The sequence below is a fragment of the Amblyomma maculatum genome, chromosome 10 (assembly GCF_055883805.1).
Source record: "Amblyomma maculatum isolate TAMU_Amacu chromosome 10, ASM5588380v1, whole genome shotgun sequence".
Classification (NCBI taxonomy): domain Eukaryota; kingdom Metazoa; phylum Arthropoda; class Arachnida; order Ixodida; family Ixodidae; genus Amblyomma; species Amblyomma maculatum.
In genome coordinates, this window is record NC_139353.1 from 111,173,922 (window position 1) to 111,190,412 (window position 16,491).

Here is a 16,491-nt window from a genome sequence, read left to right on the forward strand (position 1 = left end):
CAGCACTGAATGAATCGGAGTCAGCTTTGTATGCGTAGAGTTCCTGATGCGCTGTGGCACAGGGCAGCCCACAGACGTTTTTCGCAATCACCTTCACCACTATTACAATGAAAATGTCTGAGTAGAATAAAAAAAAAAACCGTTTATGATATCTTTTTAAACTTTGTTCACGTATTCTTCTCTACATCAATTTGCAATGTCAATAATAACACATTGCAAAATATTGATGCACTAGTAGTTACGACCAGTCCAGTAAGACCCTTAAACAGGAATTTGCAATTGCTGTAGGTCTGACTTCTTGGCCACTAAGCGAATAAAATGCAAGCAGGATTGGATTTCAGGTTCTAAAAATATGTCCAACAGTAGGGAAAAGATGTCGACGGAAATGAGGACAGTAATGTTGAGATGTTGAGATGACCGGAGCGGCCATGAGCGTGGGGGTGTGCTCACCCTAGACGTTCGTTTTAAGAGGCGGAACAGTGAGAGCTCGTTTTTGCGTCTTCAGACCGACAGACTTCGATACATATATTATGGTGAAGCTACCCAAAACTAATAAAAAATACTTCCTTGTAGCAGTTCAACGCATCGGCACTAGAGCTTCACTATTCTATCCGCCTGTTTTTCGCACCGCACCGGAAGCCAATAACACGGGGGAAGTTAATGAGATGTGACCACTGTCGGGAAGGCCGCTTCACCAGCGCGGGCGACGGCCTCTGCTGCATGAGAAACTGCTGCGCCATATGCGATCGGTGGAAAGCATAACTGGTGCTGCAGTGGCAAAGCAAGGTATGGAATGGTAAAAAAAAGGAAAAAAAAACAATTGGTAACCGGATGCTCGTGCCTCTCTCAGATGACGGCATCCAGACGGCCTGAAGTGGGCCTTTTGCCGCGCGTTCACGCTAGCCAGGACTGCATGGAAGACACTGTACAGGAATGAAAATAATGTGCGCTGCCGAGTCATTCGAAGAAAATGGATGCAGCCCAGAAACACTGTGTTTTACTGAGGCAGTTTTCCATGCCCTTCACAATTTTTCCATTCTACTAAAATGATTTGGAATACGTTGCTTGCTCATTGAACGTTATCGTCTCCTTCTGTAATTCGCGTTAAGGTGAAGGTGACTGTGAAAAAAGTCTGTGTGGTGCCTGATGCCACAGCGCATCAGGAATTCGACGCGTACAAAACTGATTCTGAATCATTCATTGCTGTGTCTGTCACAGTCAATTTGCGAAGTCGAGACAAACAATAACCGAAGAAATACTTTTATAGCTGGAGAATAATGAGGACGAAGTGGCGCGCTCGTTTGTGGAAGATTAAGAAAAAGAAGTGCGTCGAACTGGGGGCCCTCATTGCCTGGCTCCTTGGCTGTTTCTAAATGCATATATCTTTAATCCTCTTTTATAAATGTATTTCTCCCTGTTACAATAATATGCCAAACATTAAAAGCCTTGAACGATTCACAAATTCCGGAGAACTTCAGATCTGCGCGGTGCGCTATAATTGGACAAAGGCCTTATCAAAGTGGCCATAATTACTAGCGCAACAAAATTATGCACGGTGTTTTTAATGATTTTGAAAGCTGAGGTAGTGTAGAATAGGCGGAAAAAGTTTAAACAGTGTTAAAACAGTTTTTTTTTTTTATTTTCCTAAGAAATTTTTAATGTTCGCTGTTTTCTGTAAATTAGCGCGATCGGATCTGTATTCAAATGTCACAAAAATATAAGCTTTATCTGTTTGCGGATAACCATGCTGAGAACATAGTGTGGAATTATTGCTGCTCTACCATGAACCTTTTCTGAAACAAAGGCCTGCAATTTAGGAAAATTTCGTTTCTTGGGCCGATCTTGACAATTTTTATAAAAACATCTACTCTTACCCGAATAGCGAAAATTAACTGAATACAAATAAAAACATGTATATATTCAGTCAGATAATTTTCAGCTAGCTAACTTGAACATAGTTTGTGTAATCTATAACTAAATATGGCCAGAACAGCAGAGAAGCTCGGAACTCCGCCTCTTCGATATTATTAATCAGTCATCATGCAACAATATATAATATTTTGAAGTAAATATAAAAGGTCGAACGACCGTCTTTTGTTCGATCATAGGTGGAAGCGGGAGGGAAAGATGACGTGCGCATTTGTCGATGCACCAACTGTATAGATTTACGCAACGTTGTGGATGGTAGATGGGGAGGCTTTCTATTCATTTTTTTTTAGAAAATGTTATGTCTGCGGTTGGCTTGAAGAAAGAATGCTTTTGCGAACAGAAAAAAAAACTATTTATTAGACCTCGACTGGAGCGGTGCGCGCTGGCGGCCGCTCATCGGCACGGTCCAATCTCTGGGCATGACTGGCCGATGCAGACAGGAGAGGCTGGGGTAAAGGAGGAATGGAATGTCGAGAGGGTCGTTGGTCCTTCGTTCCCACGCGCAGCCCTTGCGAACACAACACCGCGGCGGGAATCGACGCGCACTGGTTGAGCAGTTCATTGTTCCACCTCGTCTACGAATCCCCCGCTGCGCGGCTGTGCGGCCTCCTTCCGAAGCGTTCATTTCAGAGCTTGATGAAGACGCTACAAGACTTGTGACTGCTTCTTATACCTTTCTTTAATTGCTTCCCTCGTTAATTTTCTTATTCATTGTGCTGTGTATAATTTTTTTCCTTGCGCCTATATACGTTACATGTGCTCCGGTTTGTGCTTGCTACATATCTGTGAATAGTAGAGCTGTGAAATGTCGCCGGAGTGCGGATTACAGCAACGACGGGAAACCATCGGCATTCTCGGACTCAGTGAAAGCCGTCATCTTAGACCGTGAGTATATATCTTTGCAGCATGCCATTGCTTCATAATTGGTTCTATATAATCTCCTACCAGTCCCAAATGTTCTCTTTCCGTATTCTCCTCGAAACAACTGCGCGAAGCATGACTTCAAGAACTAAGCGAATTTTCGTCCGGGTTACATGCAAGCAAGTGCGTGGACTTATTTACTGGCTGCGATATGAACAACATTTGCGCCGAAAATAGAGAAGCCGTGCATAACAGGTGTGTGTGCCACCAACGCGCGACAGAACACTACCGGCAGCCATTTGCGCAGTTTTTTGGCTGAGCAGCGCGCCGCAATCAATTAGTAACCGAATACTACGCGCTCAGCTTTGTACATATATTTTGGACAGCGTCTTTTCTGCGCGCAGGAAGTCATGTTCGCTCAGTTTTTGGATTTTGTTAAGAGTTAGGGCAGTTTTTTGTTTTCAAATGTACAGACGATGCTTTGAAAACTGTCCGTGCGGTCTGTGCAAGCGAATTTTACAGTGGGGCAGACGTTATGTGCGTGATGCCGCTTGATGATTAGGCTATAATTAAGTCATAATGAACCTCCACTTTTATAATGGTTAATATCATATTGAGGATTTCAAAGCCGTGAACAGCGCAAGTGAGCCCCTTTTAAAAAGTTTCTTAATCGACGCCCCCCTTCTGAGAACGCACCTTCAGGTGAGGGCGCGCTGTCAGGAAGCGGCGACAATAGGAGAGCGGTTTCACAGACGCGCTTCGAAGGCTGAGGAAAATAACAAAACAAGCAAAAAGGCGCATCAGCCGTGTGTGCACTGCGCCCCTGTCAATGGAAAGTAAACAACGTGCACGTGGGACACATTGTACAAAAAACTGACGGCCGGTATGAGGCGACCATATCGTCCGAGATATATAGCTCGCGAAGCGCTCGATCACGGCGCGCACTTTCAGGCGAAATGGGACAGGACGTCAGGTCCGCCTGTTCGGCAATTATAGCTCTTTGTGCCTCACGTACTGTATGCATGAAGTGCACGTCATAGCCATCGTACAAAAATTTTAAACCGAAGCAGCGATCCACGTATTCTAATTGTATAGGAAATCATTTGGGAGTAGAAAAGAGCAACTTAATAAGATGTGCATGGTTCTTTAATGAACAATATGTATAAATGGACGGTTGGATAGTTACAGTAATGGAGTGTTGTGCTAATTCTTTACGGCCGTGACCGCTATAAATATTACTCATATTGCTCTTAGCTTTAAGCTCTGGCATTGAAAACCCTATCCAAAGAACCGACTAGTAGTGACAGGTTGTTTACAGCTGTTGATGAAAAGGTAGGTCATCATGCTATTATTGCAAGCATATTTGCTCCTTTTTGTACCTTTGTTTATTACAAGCAAAACTTAATTTTGTTCCCTATTCCTAGGGACGCTGCACCTCTTACAACACCCACTGTTCAGTCGCTTTCATTCAAGGTACAAAAACGAGGAAATGAACATGCACTCATAGGATAGCCTGTCTTACCGTTAACAGCTGCAAATAACACGCCGCAGCAACCTTGTATGAGGTTTTCAATGGGGTTACCTGAGATGCCTAGCAATTTCTGCAATATTTATACCAACCGCTGCAGTGAAACAAAAAAGGTAACACTGCATCACTGTAACTGCTGCATGCACCTTTAAATGTGCCATAATTTTATTGCCTATTCTTACAGACGCAGGACCTCTTGTTATTTTGACTTTGTTCAGTAAGCAACCGTCTTTCATTGCTTCAATTTCTATCTCTCCATCACTTTATTGTTGTCCGGGTGTGATCATTTGATTTTATTATTCAAATAATATTGTTTTATCATGTGTGAATGATTTAGCCTACACATACATGCTTTCAGTTTTTTAGATGCGCATCGGAATGTTTTCTACGTAGAAATGGATCGATTGAGTTGTATCACTGGTGCGAAAACCGACAGTTCGGCACCCCCAGAAGATCTGTGTCCTGTGGTTGGAAGGGGAATAAAGAAGAGGATAATCAGCGGAAAAGCCTGCCTAACAAAAGGTAGCACTGCATCACTGTAACTGCTGCATGCACCTTTAAATGTGCCTTATTTTTATTGCCTATTCTTATAGACGGTGGACCTCTTGCTATTGGCTTTTTGCAGTAAGCAACCGCCTTTCATTGCTTCAATTACTATCTCTCCACCACTTTCTTGTTGCTTCGAGTGGGATCATTTGATTTTATTGTTCAAATCATATTATTTTATCACGGGTGAATGATTTCGCCTAAACATACATGCTTTCATTTTTTTAGGTGCGCATCGAGAGTGTTTTCTACGTAGAAATGGTTCGATTAAGTTGTATCACTGGTGCGAAAACCAACAGTTCGGTACCCCCAGAAGATCTGTGTCCTGTGGGTGGCAAGGGTATATAGAAGAGGATAATCAGTGGAAAAGCCTGCCTAAAAACTTACAAAGATGACGAAAAAGCGAAATGCTGATCAGGGTGAGTGTCTGATTAGTTCTGTTATCCCACTTCACTTGCTTGGTGATGTGACTATATATGAAGCACCTTAGTATATTTTGTGGTATACTCACTGAAAATTGTGTAGACATCAAATTTTTCCTCGTTCAATTATTTTCAGTGACGCACGAATTGGAATAAAGCGAAGTCATCCACGCATCTAATGCCCATAGACATTAGATGCGTGAATGAGTTCATTAATTGTGTTCCTATGTGAACATGCAATAGTTTGTCGAATATATTAATATGGTAAAAGTCGACTTTTTGACTGTTAACCGGAGTAATACATATGCTCCGTATCATAGCCTTATTTGCCTATAGTTTGTGACTGCTCTTTCTTAAATTGTATTCTGCAGAGTACACGTGTGTCATCCCGTACGCCTATTTAACTCGCGAACAATTTGCAATCGAATTCCTTCTGTGATGTTGTTTCAGCTACAAATAACGAATGACAGTTGTGACAATATAGGTAGCTTTAGGTACAACGTGTAGCGCGGAAATCTTTAATATATATGATAATATTTTTATTCACCGCATTGCCTAAACCAGCCTGTTTGAAGAGACAAAATGAAAACAAATATGGATGTTTTTGGGCAGGAAACTGTAATCGTGGAGTCATGACCATTTTGTTTTAATTAAATTTCCCTATGTCGTGGGCTAATCTCTCCACACAAAGGAAAGACCCTTAGGTTTGCAAGATGCGGCGTAGTTTTCTCAGAAAAAAAATACGCCTATCACTTAAGCTGGAAAACCCCGTTTTTGTCATTTCAAAATGTTGCACGTTTGGAGGCCTGCTGCTTGCGCACTAAAATTTTGTCGTCCATTGTTTTTTACTCACCACATCAACATAAGAAGTATTGAAAGCTTGTTTAATTGATGCAGTTGATTTAGTAAAATATCGCAAACTTTGCTTCAAGCGCAACGCGCTAAAAAATGTTTATTTTCAACCTTACATACTGGCGTGATGCGTTACGTTGTTTGCACTAAAATATTCTGTCGCAGGTTATATTGTTAATTTAAGGCAGAATCTGGAGATCTAAGCTGCTATGTGTGTTCTCTGTAACGCTGGAAAGCAATTTGCTTATGATTGCATTATAAAAAATTACACATTTAAAAACCATCTTAAAAAATATAGTATTGTTAGTTATGGTCAAAGCAGAGAAATGGAATAATATATTAATAGACTAGATTAAATACTACTGCACCTAGAAATAAAAAGAATGAAAGACAGAGAAAAAGTGCAGCCTTCACTTGCGTTCTGCCATGAAATTGACAGAAATAGCGAATTAATACCATTTTAAGCTAGATTATGTCCTTGCTGACAAGCAGAAAAAGGCTTTATTAGCGCTGACAAGGCTTTAAATTTTACTTAGAGTAAAATGTAACTAAATTCAGCAAATACTAAATTGAAGTTTTGATGCCTACTCTATAAGGCGGAGTCATATAAGCAAATCTATAGATTAAAAACAGGCATTTTTCTATTTCTAATTTTACATTTTGCAGAATTCAATATATTTACTGACTCATATTAACAAAGTACTTTGCATTGTTTCCAAAGATTTCGATAAAAATCGATGTTGCGGCATTTTCTTCAGTCCTAATCAGTTTTCCTTATTTTGCCATTTTTTTAATTTTGGCCGATTTAAATATTATATGTAGAACAAAACAAACCTAGAGCTTCAAGTTTTTCCAGAAATAAAGAATGGAACCTAGATAATGCAGATAAATAGTTTCAGTGCCAGGATAATATTGGATCTTGCAAGAATGCAGGCTGAATTTGGCCATTATCAGGACAAGCACTTGGTTTAATATTTAATGTTATATTTTTAAACAATATAACGCAACACTTTTTAGTCCGCGATATTGTTGAGGTACTGAAGATTCTTGAGAGGTATTTGAAGATGGAAGATCTTTTTTTTAATTGCAGCAAATTTACCCTTTACTGCTGTTTTCGAGTTTTGGGCAATTTTGATGCGTTGTGTAGAACACACCTAGCGGTCTGGAGCTCCAAATATTGCCTGGAATTAAGAACATGCGTTAGGAAGTGGAAACATATTTAGTGCAACCGACCTAATGCATCACATTCCAGTATACAATGTTAAAAATGCATATTTTTACAGCGCATCGCTCCTGAACCAAAGTTTGCGATTTTTTAATAACTCAACTGCAAAAACAAAACGGGTTCCTAATACTGTTTGCAAATGTAAAACCTGCATATATTTAGTGAGTATAAAATAGTAGATGACAAAATCATGGTATCCAAATTTGCAACATTTTGAAATGGCAAAAACAGCGTTTTCTACCTCTAAAGATATACCGTAATATTTTTTTTTTGTTTTCGAAGAAACTACGCCATATCTTGCAAAACTAAGGTTAATTCCTTTGTGTCTAGATATTTGCCCACCACATATAAAAAATTCATTTGAAACGAAAGATGGTCATGGGACCTCGATTATGTTTCTTATTAAGGCACCCATATACGCTGTGAGAAAGCCACTATCAAGGGCTTATTTTTAAAATTACATATTTCGAACGGTTGGGCCATCTAAGAAAATTTGAAAGCTAGGCACACCTTCGGTGTCGCCAGCCCTCACTTTCTGTTACAGCTGCACTTGCGAAGCTGAATTAATACGTTGAGTACTTCAGTTTAGCCACGAATATTGGTGTAAATTAAAAAAAAAGACCGCAGTGACGCGATTCTCGTAATATTTGTAAGTGAAATCTGTAAAGCTTACAAATATACCTATATGTATGATCTCATGCATGTTTTATTGAAGTTACATTACACCTGCTGTGCTTGATAGCTTGAGCCAAGGGTTAGAAATAAACCATTAGAAACAGGCGATGGAAACCGATGACGCATTGCCGGCAGCCTCTTAGGACAGCACAGTAAATTTTTATTTTGTACGTAGAGAAGTGAGGTTATTCGCTCCAAGTACTAAATATTCACTTTAGACAATAAATACCACTTACAGAGTCGATGAGCACGTTCGGAAACCTCTGTTTCGATATTTGCGGTTAGAAACCTCATGTGTACTTTTTTTTTCTATCTGCAGTGTTATGTAGATACCGGTTATGTAAATACCGAAACCGTTACCAGCCCATTCGCACATCTCAATTGTGCTGCTCTCAACATGATTTTGAGCGGACGAAACAACCTGCCGCTATGATGGCTGGTCCCATGCATGAGTAAGGGTGATATGCTGGCGATGGTTGCCTCGCGTCAGCCCTTTGGCGCACATGAAGGCGCGAGATACACTGAGCGCGCTGAACGTTGCAATGCGGATAATGACTACAAAGCGGTAAGGATACAAATGAGTGGAACATTATTTTTCAGCTGTAAAGTACAAATACGGTCTTGTTGAACGGTTGGGCTGGTGCGGACAAAGAAACCATAGGCAAGTTATAGGTCTAACGCTACACAGGGCTGTCGAGCCAAGCCAAGGCCTCAATTGTATTGTCCGGCAATCTGATTTTTGTATTTTCGGGGTTTCCTATTGTATCTGGGGAACAAAATGCAGACGTGATGGTTCTTTATCACTAATAATGAAACGTGGTTTGTGCCGGTACTCTTCAAAGTAGCAACACCATTTATTGTGTAAGTCATTATTCAGTAATTTAGGTAAATAATGTCAATTAAGGATTCCAAACAAAACCTTTTCTGTGACGCTCAAGGTAGCTTTCAGCAATATGTTTCTGGTTTCCTTCCCCTGCCTCAGAAATGTCTTTTTTATCCCTTGGATCAAATTTGCTTGGACAAGCAGTATATGTGTAAAAATGGTGCACCTCATATTTCAAATGACTTCAGATATCATCGGATGACTACATCACTACTGATACCACTGAAGGTCCTTATAATTGCTTGAGTGACAGCCTTTTATCATTTTAACAGGCTAGGAAACTCATGAATAAGGATGAAAGCTGATATTTTCTTTCGTATATTTACTAGGATGCCTGAGGAGAGGCAGCGTGTACCTGAGTGACGTCCTCTCCAGGAAGACCGCGGCAGCAATCAAGCGATGGCTCGTGACAGTGAAGAAATAGGACGGCGGGCACAACGAGCAGGGAAACGTTGACATCTTCAACTCAGTCTAGAAGCGGAAAGCCACAATAAATTGATGTGAAGCCTCACAAACTTAGCAAGCTGTAAGTGCCATTTTTTTATTAGCAGCGCTTTGAGCATGTTTCGAATATTTAAGAAAAACCAATAAAAAGTGCTGTTTAAACCTACATTTGCCGATGCTCAAGCTTTATTGAGCTACATACGTGTGGGTTGCTTTTCACCTGCCCGGAGAACACCATTACTGATGCCACAAAGTTAGAGCCCGCTTGAAGGAGAAGATGCGCATCTCAAAATACTGCCGCAGCGCTAATTTTCCATGCACAATTGAACTGCAGACGTTTTAATGGGTACACCATAGGCCATGGATGAGTAGACCACTAATTATACATGGATAAACCACCGGGCAGCGTGTACCGCCGAAGTGGTTGGGCCATGTGTGGGTAAGCCATGGCCCATTCATGACCCTAGCGCGGCAGTAGGCTGGTCAAGTCGGCAAGCCATGGCCCATGCATGACCCTAGCGCGGCAATAGGCTGGCCAAGTGGGCAGTACTCGTCGGCCCAGGTCGATTGCCGATGATCGGCCGTTCTTAGGCCACTGTCAATCCCCCACCTCGGGCTGAGGTAGGCGGTCTAGGTCGGCCCGGTGAGTTTCAGTCGGCCATATTGGCAAGGGCCGAGTGCGGGCCGACCATAGGCTTGCCGCTTGGGTATTCACGCATTGCCTGTTACCTATCAAACAGGGTAATTTTTCCTACCCTAATGTCTGGCTTCCAAAAAGGCCGCAACCGCATTGATATCGTTATTGCTCTTTCCAACTGCGTCAGGCGCTGCAAAGATGAACGGTCTATAGCCATCACTCTCTTCCTTAATGATAAGGGAACTTTTGACAATACCACGCATGAGGCGATTCCGTTCGGTTATTGGAATTATGTCTACCTGGCTGTTTGATTATCTTCGTGATAACACAGTTTACATGTCAACAAATAAAGATGATATATGCCTCCATCATGTGCCTCATGACGTTCCGCAGGAATAGAGTTTAAGTCAAACCTCCTCCAATATTTCTCTTCTTGGTTAGGACAGCTCCTTGCCACCTACGGTTGAAATCACCCTCTACGCCGATAACATCTACATATTGCGCTCTGTATGAAACAGCCATCTTGCGCACGCTCGAGTACAGAAATTAAAATAGTGCACTGCAATGTTCTTAAAAAAGCAAGGCGTTCTCAGTGGTTTGGGCGTCCGTCTCGACTGCGGGAGGTGGTTGGTTCGAAACCCACCGCCGGACATCCGGACAAATTGGGTACAGGCGAACCCCAGGCCTTGGCGCCCAGCTTCCTCAGGGGGTAAGCTTGAAAGAAGCTCCGCTAACCCCGCTGTGTCCTCCGGGACGGAATCAGTTTCGAACTCTTCAACCTGTAAAGGTGGTTCGAGATTACCATCAATTGGAGCTTGCAGATTTCGACGATGTGTTGTGTGTGACCCGATGTGGGGGTGTTGGAAATTTCGAGAAGTTCAGTAATGATTTGACCAAGGCTGAGGGCAGCTCTACCCCGCGAGAGGGGAGTAGACTCGAGACTGCGCAGTCGTCGAATTGTTGACGGGCTCAGACGTGCCGAGTGAGCAAAATAAAAAAGGGCCAAATAATGGGCTTTTGCCGCGTGAGGCGGACTTAGTGTTGTCCGATGGCGGAATGGATCACGGCCACATCGGCGCAACTGATTGTGCGGTTACCCCTTTTGCCAAGCATTTCACCCGAGAAGAGCCGAGCACTAGGCCGAGGGAAAGCTTGCACCCATTGAAACACCGGTAGGTAACCGGCGTCACCAGGGATCGAACCCGCTACCTCCCGAAAGAGAGGCACTCTACGAACCTGCAACCTCCCGAAAGAGAGGTATATGTCCTGCCCGCAGAACACCATTACTGATGCCACAAAGTTAGAGCCCGCTTGAAGGAGAAGATGCGCATCTCAAAATACTGCCGCAGCGCTAATTTTCCTTGCACAATTGAACTGCAGACGTTTTAATGGGTACACCATAGGCCATGGATGAGTAGACCACTAATTATACATGGATAAACCACCGGGCAGCGTGTACCGCCGAAGTGGTTGGGCCATGTGTGGGTAAGCCATGGCCCATTCATGACCCTAGCGCGGCAGTAGGCTGGTCAAGTCGGCAAGCCATGGCCCATGCATGACCCTAGCACGGCAATAGGCTGGCCAAGTCGGCAGTACTCGTCGGCCCAGGTCGATTGCCGATGATCGGCCGTTCTTAGGCCACTGTCAATCCCCCACTTCGGGCTGAGGTAGGCGGTCTAGGTCGGCCCGGTGAGTTTCAGTCGGCCATATTGGCAAGGGCCGAGTGCGGGCCGACCATAGGCTTGCCGCTTGGGTATTCACGCATTGCCTGTTACCTATCAAACAGGGTAATTTTTCCTACCCTAATGTCTGGCTTCCAAAAAGGCCGCAACCGCATTGATATCGTTATTGCTCTTTCCAACTGCGTCAGGCGCTGCAAAGATGAACGGTCTATAGCCATCACTCTCTTCCTTAATGATAAGGGAGCTTTTGACAATACCACGCATGAGGCGATTCCGTTCGGTTATTGGAATTATGTCTACCTGGCTGTTTGATTATCTTCGTGATAACACAGTTTACATGTCAACAAATAAAGATGATATATGCCTCCATCATGTGCCTCATGACGTTGCCTCATGCAGGCTGTTTTCGCAAAAGAAAGAACAAGTGATTCAGGTAACGCCGTAGGAGGCTGTGCCTAAATCAGAAACGTTTTATACTGTAGGCTTGAACCTTCTAAAATGCTTTCGCGAGATGTTCAAGCAATTCAACGTAGGAATAATTCTGCTGGGTCCTGTGAGTTGCTTACGCTAGGGAAAGGCAGTGAAATAGTTATGAAAAGAGGCTCGTTGAAGTTCTAACGTGCTGCTGGGGATTTCAAGAATTAGCATAGCATGAATACGATAAAAATTAGGACGTAAGTGTAAGCATTATTGTAGTAGCAGAACAAAAATAAGATTGAGAGGACTCATCATCATCATCATCAGCCTGACTATACCCACTGCAGGCGAAGGCCTCTCCCATATTTCTCCAATTAACCCGGTTTTGTGCTAGCTGCAAACCACTTGACCCCCGCGAACTTCTTAACCTCATCCGCCTACCTAACTTTCTGCCGCCACCTGCTACGCTTTCCTTCCATTGGAATCCAGTTTATTACCCTAAGCGACCATCGGTTATACTCTCTTCGCACTACATGTCCTGCCCATGCCCATTTCTTTTTCTTAATTTCCATTAGAATGTCAGTAACTTGAGTTTCTCTGACCCACTCTGCACGCTTCCTATCTCTTAATATTACCCCCCCCCCCCTCCCCATTTTTGTTCCATAGCCCTCCGAGCTGTCAACTTAAGAACCCTCTTAGAACCCACTTGATTAGCCTCCACGTTTCAGCCCCATAGGTGAGTACAGGTAAGATGCAATTGTTGTATACTTTCCTCTTGAGCGATACCGGTAAGCTGCAAGTCATAATCTGCGCGGCCTTAACAAATACGCTCCATCCCAATCTTATTCTTGTTATTTCCTTTCCGTGGTCAGGATCAGCGGTTACTACCGGTCCTAAGTAGACATATTCGCCTTCTACATCCAGTGCTTCGCTATCTAACGTAAACTGCTGTTCCTTCCCGAGGCTGTCCCTTAGTCTCACTGCATATCGATTTTTAAGCCTACCTTTCTACTTTTCCTCTCTAGGTCATGAATCACTATTTGCAGTTCATCTCCCGAGTTACTTTCCTCCCCTTTCATCCAGTTCATCCCCCGAGTATTGGGGAGATCGTGTCTCCTTGCCTAACACGTTTCTTTAAGGGAATTTTGTTACTTTCATCACGTAGAACTATGGTTGCTGTGCAGCCACTATATATATTTTCAGCACTTTCACGTACGGCTCGGCTACCTCTTGATTTCGCAATTCCTGCATCACCGCCGAGATTTCAGCTGAGTCAAATGCTTTTTCGTAATCAATGAATGCTATGTATAAGGGCTGGTTACATTCCGGGCATTTTTCTATTACCTGGTGATGGTATGGATATGATCGATAGTAGAGTACCGTTTCCGAAAACCTGCTTGATCCCTTGCTTGATTGCAGTATAAGGTTGTCCTGATTTTATTAGTGATTACTTTAGTAAATACCTTACACGTAACAGACAGTAAGCTGATTGTAATTTTTAGGGTCCTTAGGGTCCCCTTTCTTATGAATGAGGATAATGTATGCAATCTTCTATATTTCCGGTACTGTCGATGACACCAGACACTGCATATACAGGGTGGCGAGTTTTTGTATCATGATGCTCCAATCGTTTAACAAATCTGTAGTTATCTGATCCTCTCCAGCTGATTTCCCCATCTTCATAGTTTCTAATGCTTTCTTGACTTTGTCCTTCTTCACTGGTGGAACGTCTTACTGTTTTTCCCTACCGCCAATCTCATTACGGTCCTGACTACTTTGGCTACTGTAGAGATCTGTATAGAACTCCTCGGCTACTTTGACTATTTTTTCCATATTGGTGATGACATTGCCGTCTTGTCCCTTATCGCATACATCTGGTTTTTGCCTATGCCCAATTTCGTATTTACCGCTTTAAGGCTTCCCCCGTTCTTTTACAGCATGCTCAATTTTCTCCATGTTATACTTCCTTATATCGGCATCTTGCGCTTATTGATCAGCTTTGATATCTCGGCCAATTGTATCTGGTCTGTTGTATTGGAAGCTTTCATACCCTGGCGACTCTTAATCAAATCTTTCGTCTTCTTAGACAGCTTACCGGTATTTTCTCTAACTATCCTACCGCCTCCTTCTACAGCGCACTCAGCAATGTTATCTGTGAAATTATTGTTCATTGCTTCTAGGGTAGTGTCGCCATCCTCGGTTAGAGCTGAATATCTATTCTGTAGCGAGGTCCTGAACTCTTCTGTCCACCCCCTCACCGCTAATTCGTTGATGGGTTTCTTTCTTACTAATCTGTTGCGTTCCTTCTTCAGATTTAGGCTAATTCGTGATCTCACCATCCTGTGACCACTGCATCGCAATTACCCGATTACCTCTACATCTTGCATAATGGCTGGGGTTGAACACAGTATGAAGTAAATTTCATTTTGTCTTCCCGTTAGGACTTTTCCATGTCCATTTCGGTTCTTCCGTTTGCTGCAGAAGGTTTTAATGATTCTTAAGTTATTGCCGTCTGCAAACTCAACTAGTCGCTCCCGTATGCTATTCCTAAAGCCAATGCCATAGTCACCTACTGCCTGGTCTCCTGCCTGCTTTTTCCCTGCCTTGGCATTGAAGTCGCCCATAAGTACAGTATACAGCGTCTTTTCGCATTGCCGATTCTAAATCTTCGTAGAAGCTTTCAACTGCTTGGTCATCAGAACTACATGTGGGTACATAGACTTAAACTTATACCGCTTATTAAGCCTAATTACGATGACTGCCACACTATCATTATTACTATAGAGTTCATCTATATTACCCGCTATATGCTCATTGACAGGAAAACCTACTCCTAGTTCTCGCCTCTCCAGTAAACCTCGATAACACAGTACATGCCCATCCTTCAGTATAGTACATGCCTCATTCAGCCTCCTAACCTCGCTAAGCCGTATGACATCCCATTTCATACCTTCTAGTTCCTTTAATAGTACTGCTAAGCTAGCTTCACTAGCTAGGGGTCTAGCGTTAAGCGTTGCCAGGCTGTTTCCAATGGCGGCCTGTCTAGCAGAGCCAGAACTTCTTAGCACCCCCTGTTGCGTCACAGGTCTGACCGCCGCCGCGGTCAGTTGTTCCGCAGCCACTGGTGACTGAGGGCCGGGGTTTTATGGAGGTATTCATGAGAGGTTGCGGCCAATTCTTGCTCAGGGTGGCGAACTCTTGTTCTGGTGAGGGAGTGCGTTGCCGGAGGTGTTCACCGGCTTCAGGTCGCACCCCAAACCTGTTTATGCAATTCCATCGACACGAAATTTTTTTTTTAACCGGTGGAGAATTGCGCGGCACCACGATTTGAGCCCCGGTCTTCTTGCATGCGAGGCGGATGTTCTACCGCTGAACCGCTGCTGCACTGAGGGCTCATTCAGGCTAAAACTGTTTATCTGAGCGTAAACTCCTTTAGGCATGGCTAAACACCAGCTTCCCGCATCGTCGAAGTGTTGATGTTCTCGGATCGTTAGGCACGTCATCCATGGCAAGACTCAGTAGCAAATGGTCGTCTAAACAGTTCATAAATCCCCACACATTGAAGCGGTCACTCCCGATGGAAATAATTCAGGGAATCCACCACTGCGGAATTTCATGGTTCAATGCGAAATGTGCATTGAACCGAGCTAGATGAAATTTTCGGAGACATAACGCGATCTTTGATGGTTAATGATCAAACGCCCAAGAGAATGACCTCAGGATTTGTAGTGCGAATGTGTCGAAAATTGAAAACCCTTTTTATTGCGTCTCTCGCTTCGAGGGTAATATTGCGGTGCGACTTAATCTTTGGAGTGGCAGAGTGAGCAGTAAGCCTCATTGTCGAAAATACATGATATGAGTATTAACATATATAGCCTTGGGCAGTTTCTCATAGCTTGCAGAATCACTAGACCTTGTTATATAGAGTCTGTGACTCTTTTTTTAACATAGAGGGGTGTGATTCTGCTCAGTCGCAGACACAGGTCCTCCGTGATAAAAAAAACGAATTCACTAACAAAAGGAAGTGTCTGCGGTGATTGGGGCAGTTGAGTTGCTCTATGCCTTGCGCACAGCCATAGGATCGATCTTCTAATAGCTGGAATTATTTTAGGAAATGCTAGATAGGGCATTTGCCTCTAGAGCACAGCACATGCTTGATTTTCCCACCCGCGCCCGGCATGGGCACTCTGTTCGAAGCCCGAGCCAAGCTCAGACCCGTTGCGCCAAGCCCGTGCTCTGCCCGGTGCCACGATTACATGAACCGGACCCACGTCCGGGAACGCGCTTCGACTGCCAGGAATGCCAGGCCCGCCAAGTAAGTCTTTGCAGACGACTTTGCAGACTTTGTACTGCTTAACTGTAGTAAATAAAAAAAAACCAAAATGATAAA